Raw genomic sequence first — 9,440 nt, 5'->3', positions numbered from 1 at the left:
CCTAGTTAATAATATACTAAATAAATACACATTACTCATATAGTATTATGCAATAGACGGAATAATAACCATTTCTGGGAAGGTAATGATTGATTTGTTATATCCATCATACAATATTTTTACAACAAAGTTTTAAAAACATCAAGAAAAACACAATATTCATAAAAGTTGTATTATATAGGTATTATAATGATATGTTCCTTTGCAGTCCATTTTCATTTTTCACCGAGGTAACCATACATGTTCCAGCGAGAATGTCCCACTCAAAAATCTTAATTTTACCTTAAGTGCCTTACTAGGAGATTACACAATCTTTGACCGTTGATTTGTCGCTTACACAAAAATAGGTATATATATATATCTATAATAGGTACACATTATCACACAATAAAATGTTGTCATGTTTAAATTTTTGATTTTTTCAAACATTTCTGTGAATGAGTCAGGAAAGCTCCCTCTGCGAGCGTGCTAAGTTCTTGGTTTCTAAAAATAAAATATAATAATAATAATTACAATAAAATTATAATATTATTTTATAACCCACTGCGGCCACTTGTACCTTTTTTTCTAGCCATAACGTTTTCATACTTTGATAAATTTCTTAAACCTGCATACCTAGTTCAATATAAAATCATAAGTAGATACCACAATTTACGGTTTGTTGAATCATTGACGTGATAATCGTTTATAAATAGAATTGATGGTCAAAAATACATTAAATTTATTTAATTCATATTATTGATACTCATCAAATCTTAAGAAAATTGGCCAAACCTAAACCAATATTGGGTTGTCATATTTTTGAAAGCCTAATAATTATTAAATAAAAATCATTGCAGTTACCTATATAGTTTGTTGAAATATTTCAAAATAATATATTTTTATTGTTTAAAATAGGTATATTATTATAAAATACGTTGCGAGCAGTTTCGTGATATTTTCTACTTCTCATTTTTGCCTTTGTGTAAATACAGTCGTTCATATAATATTATTATATAAACGTTATTTATAATATATACGTTTATAAACAATGACATCATATTATCGCGTTAGTCCATTCCTCGCCTTTTGACTAAAATACATACGTACATGCATGTATTCTATATATTATTATTATTTTGTTCTCCGGGTTATCTTTTCCCATTTTTTTTCCAGTCCCATTCGTAATGAAGCTTCGAATAAAACTGCAGCGTGTATAATACCATGTAATATACCATGGTAGGTATCGCGTTTGTAAATAATAATATGATACCCGTGTACACCCACACACACACACACATACAAATAATAATAATAATAATATGTTTGCGTTATTGTTGAACATAAAATACGTTACATGGGTATTTTATATACATATTACGTACGGTCTGTGAAATGGCAAAAACTTCACTAATAATGTTGTTTTAAGGTTTGGCCTGCAGTGCGATTCATATACGAACGGTACGTCTTATATTATATTATTATATTATATTGCTATGATTATTATTGATGAGTTGTGACAGCGCTACGACGACGGTCCAAAGTTTACGTCACATATCCACCGCACAAATATAGTAATATTTACCCCGTCGGAAAATATTATATTTAATTATAATAATAGTATAATATTGCGACTTACCTTTATAACTGTGCGTACCTACGATATGATAATATTATCATCGACTTGAAACAATATTATTAATGATCATTATGACATCGTCTTATATCAATTGCCAGTCGATTTTAATAATAATATATGGTATATACCTACCCATTCTTAAAGATTTATATATTTTTCTTGTTTTTTATAATAATATTATGTACCCAATACATATATGTATACTGTGCCACATGGTACATAATAATATTATAACCGTAGTGACGTAGTGGCTCAGGCCAGGTTTATTTTTTAGACTTGACGTGAACTGTGCTATAACTGTGTTGTTTTTATACATCTAAACATCTTTCGTGAATTTTTATTACTAAACGTTTTCTCAACCGGTATTATTATTATACTTTCGACGGCTTTATCGAACGCACAGACCGGATAACCGCTCACTACATTTTCCAGATACTTATCGTTGGGGAAAACCTCGTCGAGCATAATAAATGAGTATATATATGTATTTATGTGTGACGTATGTGTGACGTGTGTGTTTGTGCGTATTATGACGCGGAACAGGTTAGATGACTTGTGAGCCATTAAATACAAAATCGTGTATAAATAATACTATGATATTATGTATGTATTTTTATACGCTGGTCCGATACGAACACAATATTATAATATACATATTTAAATATAATATAACTTCACGGAACTTTATTATGTTAGTATTTTTAAATGCTTTAATACACACTGAGGATGAATTTAGCTCGATGGTTAAAGTGTGGTTCCAATGAATACAAGATAATAATATCATTACCTGAACTGTAAATTATTTAACGATATTTTTTTATTGATCTTGAGCCCGGCATAAGTATACAGAGTGTAACAGAAAGAACTGACCAAAAAAAAAAAAAAAAATACGCTAATTAAATGTATGAAAAAAATTGATAAAATTGTAGGATTAGTAAATAGTTTTTCAAATATACCCATGTTAACAAATTTCCAAAAATAATATTTTTTTAAAAGTTATTGCGTTCCAAATTAATTTAATCAAAAAAATATTGATAGGTATTTAAAAAAATTCTAAAAAATAAACTACTGGATTTAGATAAATGTTTTTACCATCCAAATCGTTCTTATAATCAGATTCAGAAATTGGCTATTTTGAATTTATTCAAAAAAAATTAAATCAAATTTAAAATTTTCATTTTCGGTATTAAAAAATAAAAATAATTTTTTTTTATTACACATGTAGCGCAAGTGGCTATAAATTATATATTAAATAAAAAATAATTTAAAAATATTGATTAGCACACAAGTTGTTCCAAAAGTCAGTTCTATCTGTTACATCCTGTATATAGCCTATATGGTCATTAGCTATTGTTGGGGTTACGGTTGGTACGATTGGTAAGGTTGGTTCACAGCACGCGTATGTGTGGCAAGGATTTGCCACTAAGGAGTAAGGGCCCGGGTGGTCACTGGTCACCCATCCGGGAACTAGTGGCATCGGCCACTCAGAGCACATCAGTGACTGACACCGCGCTACACCAAACCTCATTTAACAATATTATATTATAGTCTCGTATATTTTATTATATTTTTTGAATTTTGGGTATACATGCCCTGAAAGTTATAGTATAATAATATTATAGACTACAGGGGTTCCAAACTTTTTTTCCCAGAGGTGCCCTGCTGTAGATACCAAAAGAAACAGAAAAAAAATATGAAGACAAATGTTCATTGATAATCAGATTTTATAATTTTATTGAACATAATTCAATATAAGCATTCTATATAGCATACAGCTAACCCACAATTGATACATTTTAATACTCATAAGAAATTATGAAAAAAAGAAACAAAGAGAAAAATCATTATAGACTTGAATATTGTAACATAATTGATTAAAATTGATAACTTATGAGATGTATGTGTATCTATTTTTGACAAATGGAGTGGGAGGTATTTATATTTGATTCGCATTTTCATAAGAATTCAATTTGAAAAATCAGAAAAATAATTTCGATAAATTGTAAATAATTTCTTATGAGCTGTGGTGCCCCTTGTAAATGCTCGAGGCACAGATTTGCGAACCACTGATATATAGTCGTGACATATATATATTATAATTGAACAAATACGACATAGGGGATTCACCGGCTGTCGGCACTCGTTTTGTTTTGCTCGCTTGGCTTCGAGACAGAGTAGGTCATGTTGTTTTGGTCCACTTCGGGATGGAGAGAGTTATGTTGTAAACTTGCGATATCGGATTTGAAAGACCGATGATAAAATACTTACTACTTATTAGTTATACTATTTAGGATTCAATACACGGTTATCTGAGCAAAGAGCGGTACTCGCGGTAGGTAATAACAACGCTTGCCAAAATGTATATACGCATAATTTACGATATTTTTTTTATAATAGATACAATTTTTACATGGTGCGTTGGGTTTTTCGCGTTATGCAGAGCTAACAAGAAACTAGTTACTTAACGAGAGCAGAGCTAGAAGATCTTAAACACATTTATGGATTTGAAGTTATTATAGTCCTCCCTCCCCAAAAAAAAAAAAAATTGTACCTGATTTTCACCTACGATCACACCAGAACGATATCTCTACAACTATACACCAGCTATATGTGACATGTAATACATAATAACTCATTATAATAATGCAGGACTTGAAACCGATGTTGGATACCGATTTTGAATACCGGTTTAAACCGTTAAAAACCGAAATCGAAGAAATCAATACCCGTATTCAGAACCAAAAACGAAATCAGAAAAAATAAATACCGGTATCCGAAACCGAATTCAAAATCGGAAATAATAAATACCGATAACCAAAACCGAAATCTAAATCCGAAAAAATATTTTCGGTTTCAAGTCCTGCTAATATTATATTGTTGACTATAATTTCAAATAATTAAATTAATAATAATAATTATAATAACTACTTGACGACTATAATTCATATTATAAACTCAACGTTACAGTGCTCTCCGATCAACCCCGTAAACAATTTTATACTTAGACGCATTATGCATCTATATATTGTATAATATGGCCGGTTGGTGTTTTTCCGACTTGGCAGATATGGTTCGGCAAAAATGTCTTGGTTAGAAACAACCCCCCGGTGCAGGCCGCCGCACGGCTGTATAATATTATATTTTCTAATTAAAATGTAATCCTTTCCCAGACCGCAGCACTTTGCCTGCGGCCAGCGAAGTATGTATATATATACATATTGTGTATAGCAATTTCGTTTACATCGATTCGTATAATTTCGGCGGTGGAACAAATATATATAGACGTTACTATACCATAGCTACCTACCGCGGGGTGCATAATAAGTAAGGTTTACTTGGAATAATTTCGAAATAATGTTGCCGATTTTTCTCTTTCGCGGAATACGACATGATTATATAATATATATTATATATACTTATTCTTATATCTCTGGTCAGTTGGCTACCTCCAATACGAAAATAATAATATTATAACGGTAACTATATTGAAATATAATCCGACTGTCTCTATGGGACGGAGCATCGAAATCATAACATTGTATTATGCAATAATGGGTCTTGACATTTTACTAAACAGTAGCTGGTAAGTATAATGTAAGCGAGCAGTTAGTTATGGTACCCACGTTGTATAGTTACCTCCATTACAGGAGCCGGTATTATGGGTGCCTGTGTTATTATTATATGGGTATGTCTATATATATATATATATATATTATAATAATATATATACAACAAGAATTATTAAGTAATAACCTAATTTACAATAGGTAGCCATTGCAGCTCGACATTGCGATTATGCGACTAAATTATATTATTAAAATAACATACACACGCGATGAAATGCACAGTAAAATTATTATTTGGGCTCAATTTTTATGTTTCAATTATGTAAATACAATCTACGCTGGACTTTTAAATAACATTCATTTGTGACTATAAAATTACTAATAAATTCTCGTTTCAGTTTAAATCTTACCGAAACCATTTCAAAATTAACATAATTACAGTTTATAACAATGGATCGTCTGTAAATTTTAAAATATAACTTAAATGTATATACGTACCTATGAACAATAATAGTATCCGCTTATGGCTTTTAATGTTATTGTAAATATGAATCAAAGTTTTCTACTGGAAAGTTATTTTTATTTTACGTAGGTACTTTAAGGTATTTTTTTCTACTATATTACAAAACACATTTTATTTATCTGATTTGGGAAGTGGTTAAGTTGATATTATACCTACATAAATATTTCATCAGCTTAAAATATTTAACAGTTTTTCTTTTTTAAAATGTAAAAATACGTATAGGTAGTTACTATTTACATACCAAGAAGGCTATTGCCAACTAAATTGCAGTGGGCAATGTACTCAATTGATAAAAATAAAATAAATTTTGATAGAACCACAAATACTTGTTGTTGCGTGTTATTTTAAAAAAAAACAAATATTAAAGAACGAGACAAATCTTTACTGCCGTGGCTCTGGAACACGATGTGTCCCTACACCCGTAGTCTATATATTTCGAATCTTTCTAACAATCGAAATAGTTACTAGTTGCCTTCCAAGAAGACTATTGCCAAGTAAATTGCAGTTGGTAATGTACAAAAGCTCAATTAATAAACATAAATTAAATTTTTTTAGAGCCACAAATACATGTTTTCGTGTTATAGAAGAAAACAAAATTTATCAAAGAACGAGACAGATCTTTAATGTCGTGGCTCTGGACACGCGGGTCCCTACACCTGTAGTCTATATATATTTCGAATCTTTCTAATACTCGGCATTTACAACACGTGTTGGAAAAAATAAAAAACTTTCTCGTTATCCTTGCGTGAGTTTCCATCTACTTCAGTTAACTCGAATGCACGATTATTCGGTACAAAACTTTGTACATGCTGATAAAGTATGTAATATATCCCGGAGACAGCTCCATTTTAAAGGAACAATTTAAAACAAATACAGTAGTATCCAATTAAAAAGCACAGGAAATGATAACTAAACACATTTAAATTTTAAATAAACAGCGATAGTGGAGAAAATAACTGCACACCGCGCAAAAACACGATTGTATAATGTTGCAATAACATATATATACCTACTCAATGTTTTTATCAATCTCTTTTTACACTTTTCGGGTGGGTGTGTGAACAAATGTATCATGTACATATCATTATAATACATACCATCGTGTTTATACACACTGAAAACAAAATATATAAATCTTAGAAATACGCACGTCTCTGAATGCCATAAGCGTGACTATATATATAGCAGGGTGGTTAAAACTATTTTGAACAGGAGGGCGTGTTATTATTATTTCAACCACAATATCATCGAGCCTTTTTTTTTATAGGTTTATTCCTTTTAATGAACTGCAATGTAAACGCAACGATGAAAAAAAAAAACAAGAATTATACTTTATTAAATTGAGGCTTGTACGACTACGAGTGATGAATAATGGTTTGATAATATTCATTATTTTTGGGTATTTAGAATAATAGTATTTGCTTTATGTTTTTAACTGACGTGACACTTTTTGGATTAGAAAAATATGTTTTTATCTTCTGTATTGATTATCAAGAGTGGTTTTTAGAAAAAAATTTGATTTAGATGTTTTATTTTAGGTTGGGGAGGTGAGTGTTGCTGAGGAGGGTAGATAGTACAAAACCCCGCGTTCTTTTCTTAATAATCTGAAAACAAATTAAAAAACTACGATAAAACGGAAGTATTTACTCCACACAAGTTTTCAACAATATGTGTTTTAGTTTTTTTTTTATAACTCAAAAAGGAATAACCGTAGGTACTTGACATTTTCATTCGTTATTAACGTTTGAATTTTCTTTACATGATATTATTTAAAAAATATTTTGGCTTTTTTAGACATTTGAAATTTTTGACTTTTTAGTTTCATCTTTATTTATGTATATGGTTTGTCTGTGAATAAAAAAAGCTTGAACATTTAATTCGATGTTCCTCACATACTTATGAAATAAAAGTAACGAAAAAAAAATACCGAAAATATAGTCAACATTTTTTTTCATAAGCATTTGGTGTTAAATTTTCGACAAAATGTATCAAAGCACGAACACTTTCAATTTATTTTCTAATTAAAAATGATTATAATTTTCAGATTTTAATTAATTTTTACTACCTACTTAAAGTGTATCACATTATATTGTTATGTATTTTAATATTTCGTAGTGTATACAAAACTATATAGGTACGTGTATTTATGTAGGATAATCTTAAACATGAATATTCCACATAATTTCTCGATGATTATACGTAAACAATATTTATTATAGTCTTGTTGTAATCGCGGTGTGTAGTTTCAATTAATTATATACAAACGATTATTCTATAAACGTCCAAGTCAGAAACGTTTATTGGAATTGAATTAAATCATTAATCCGTATAATAATCATATATTTCAATTATTTAGAAATAATAATAATATAGAAGAAAAGTTTTGTTTAAACTACTCTGTTCGTATAATGAATATTATTTGATAAAAAAAATGTCGTGTCAACCAATATAAAAGTTAGTAAAATAATATATTTTACTCATGCCCATGTTTTAAAAGTTTAATATTACATTATTAATCGTGTACTTACATGTTATTAAATTTTACCTATACCTCATATTATATTATTTACCCTTAGTCGTTATAAACTTATAAATACATTAGGTTGTTGCTTAATTGAAATTATTGCGGAAGATTCGAAATGTGCATTTATAACAGCACACGTTGCTCACTTGACTCGAATATAACCCGTTCACATAATGATTTTGTAAATGTATTCGTTTAAATCTCCTTATATAAATTGTAATAATTGTTGGAGACAATTTTACTTACAATTTTACTAACAAATGACTAAATTAATATTATAATTGTGGTAAATATGCACAGGCGTTCAATACGTCTAATTAATTTCGCTGTGGCTGCTTACATGACTATTAACTACCCCTCTGTACAAGTGTGCAATGAATTGTTGTGTCAATTTTTCAGCGATGTCTTATTAATCAAGGCTAGGCATTAACGAGTTAAAAAGTGAAAGTTAAGTTAAATAGTTAAGTTACTTTTAACTAAGTTACTTAACGAGTTACTTTTTTTTTAAAGAAACTTCCAACTTAACTCGTTAAATTATTTTATAATCACGTTAAATTATATACATTTATAATTAATTTGATTATTAATGTTTAGTTCATAGTTGGTTATAACAAAGTAAAATTAATTTAAATTTTATTATTTTTATATTTTTAAATTAAATTAAAATTTAATTATTTTGTTGGATTTCATAATTTATAAGTACTTACAACAAAATACATTTTTTTAAGATATAAAGACCTACATTATAATATTATGTTATGTGTAAATCTTTAACATTAGGTGTAAATGGTGTAATTATAAGTTTTATATGAAAAAAATAAAGTAACTTATTTTTAACTAAGTTAAGTTACTTATTTTTTCGAACTAACTTGTAACTTTAAACTTAACTTACATTTTTCCAAATTAACTTAACTTAACGACTTTAAAAATATAGTTAAATTGCCCAGCCTTGTTATTAATAGAACATGTAACGTCGACTTGTAAATATACGTACAAAAAAATATCCGCAACACTTAACCCTGTCTTTGCTGTCAATCGAAAAACAGTATACAAGCACATCTTTTGAAACATAAAACTATTATAACTAGGTACCTTATTATAGGCAGTGTTTGGAAAGAACGCGTTCTAATATTTTACGCGAACGAGCCACGAACGTGAACGACTTTTTCGTTAATTTAACGTTCATTTGATAAAAAAGAAAATTGATAT

This window comes from Acyrthosiphon pisum, chromosome A2 (assembly GCF_005508785.2).
Source record: "Acyrthosiphon pisum isolate AL4f chromosome A2, pea_aphid_22Mar2018_4r6ur, whole genome shotgun sequence".
NCBI lineage: Eukaryota > Metazoa > Arthropoda > Insecta > Hemiptera > Aphididae > Acyrthosiphon > Acyrthosiphon pisum.
This window is presented reverse-complemented; position numbering follows the sequence as displayed.